A 2,229-nucleotide genomic window follows, 5' to 3' on the forward strand; every position below is an offset into this window, starting at 1 on the left:
GGAGTTACACACAGACTTAAAAAAAAAATAAAAATTAATAAAGTGCTTCTCCTCTTCATTCTCCCACTGAGAGCTTTGATTTCCAGAGTACGAAGCAAAATAACTGACATAACAACATTCTCCACTTCTAAGGGACAGTGCCAGACTCATTCAGTTGCTATTGGTTATAGAGAGTAGGGCGTGAGGGAGCTATTTCGGATCACGGATTATTTGTTCTGGCTGCATTGGACATCCCTTTAGTGGAGGTTCAGAGCCCTGTAGAAGGAGAAGTTTGGATAGGAGCTGGAACTGAGAGGGATCAATGGAGCAAACCCTCCCTTCCTCTTCCCTGAATCCCTCCTGCTGTTTTCCAGGACCTCTTTTACAATTTGGTGCATCTCAACCTTTGGTTTTGCAGCTTCCCCAGGCATCTCCAGACCCCTCCAGGGGACCAGGTGTAATTGCCCCCTCCCCGTCCAGTTTGAGGTCCCAGGGAGGGTGGTGTGGGCTCAGCCACACAACATCTGCCCCAAAGAACAGTATTCATGCCCAGGGACTGCATGCTGGGAGTGCTCCCCCTGAGCTGGGATACCATCACAAAATGAAGAGCAGCCAGTTCTCATCCAAGATCACTTTTATTTCCCTTGTTGCATTAACCTCAGTGTGTTTTATCTCCAATATCCACGCTGACAGGGAACTGACACCGACTGCAGAACTGGGGCAGCACCATGGGCTGCGCTGCGTGCTGCTGCCAGCTGCGCTGTGGCCCCGACGCAGAGCGGACCGGTGAGCACATCTGGACCAGTGAGTGCATAAAGCCCAGTGAGCACATCCCACCCCAGCGTCCTTGGTGAGGCTTATTTGGGGCCAAGGGGAACGTGCAGTCTGCTCCTCATCCCTCAGCTGGCCATTACCTCTTCCTGCAGCTGTCTGGGGCTATTCTCTTTCCCACCGTGGACCAGAAGCACTGGGCACAGTGCTACTGACAGGTCCCGTGCATGCTGCACTTCTCACTTCTCCAACTCCCCATGCCAAAACCCGTTCCTATTAAGAAAAGAAAAAAACCAAACCAAACCGCTCCTGATATTGTCAGGGCCACCTGCATCCCACAGACCTGCTGCTTGAGTGAAAACCTTAGTCCAGCTATAAAGGTCCTCACGTAACCAATGTGGCTGGAAGCCTTCAGCCCCTACATCCCCGTGGCATCGGGACCAGACGCTGCTAAGCCGCCTCTCTCTCCCCTCACTCAGAAATTAGGACATAAGGGTGAGCTCTGGCTCTCTGCCTATGGTCTTTGTTGCGTTGCGTACAGCCCCCTCCCACCCCTCCCAAAGTTTAGTGCTCTAAATTGCTAAGAACATTGGTCCCCCGCGCGCACCGAGGCTGCCGGATGGCTTTCAGCATTTGTAGGCACTGCTGCCGATTGTGGTCTTGAGAAAAGGATATACTGTTCTGCTATAAATTCGACAATACAATCCTTAGTTCTGAAGATATAGTTTCCATATAGTTTATAAACATTATAAGACATACATATGGATAATTGAGGAGAGGGGAGGGCCTGTGCATTTGTCGGATTTGTTTGTTGGATGTGTGAATGCGGTTACAAAAAACGCACCTCCTCGCAGGTACTTCATCTCCTTAGGTTCTTTTTTTTTTGTGTGTGTGTGTGTTTTTGTTTTGCTTTGCTTTGCTTTAATTATTCCACCTCTAACCAGTCTTTCCTTTGGTAGTTGGCTACTCCAAGCCCAGCAGGCAAGCCTTGTTCTGCTGTAGTGCCTGAGATATTCAGGGTTTTGAGATTGTCTTCTAAGAGATTTCCAGCCAACGTTGGCCTGTGGGGTTGGAGCCAAAAGGGCTAAAACGTGGGAGAACCAATGTCCTTAATACAATGAGTAGAAGTGTCCACACACTCACTTTCAGAGAAACAGTGTAGGCTTAATTGGTGATCGTTTTTACAGCAATTATGTTCCTTGCGGTCCTCGGCGGGGTCGCTCAACGGGAATTTGCAATTTGCCATTTTGTCCAGCCGTCGTCGCCGGCGGTCCCCACGATCCGGTTTGGGTAAGGTTGGCTTTGTCTCGTGGTGCAGGGCTCGGCTGTTGGCCGCAATGCGTGCTAACACCTTTCCATCCGCCCGCCCGCCGCAGTCCGCGCCCGCAGACTTCTCCGCGTACAAAAAAAGAAGAAGAAAAGAAACTCTGGTCCTTCGTAGACGGGTCGCAGTGCAGATCCGCTCCGCCGTGGCCAAGC

Source organism: Tetrao urogallus, assembly GCF_951394365.1.
Source record: "Tetrao urogallus genome assembly, chromosome: 20".
Lineage (NCBI taxonomy): Eukaryota > Metazoa > Chordata > Aves > Galliformes > Phasianidae > Tetrao > Tetrao urogallus.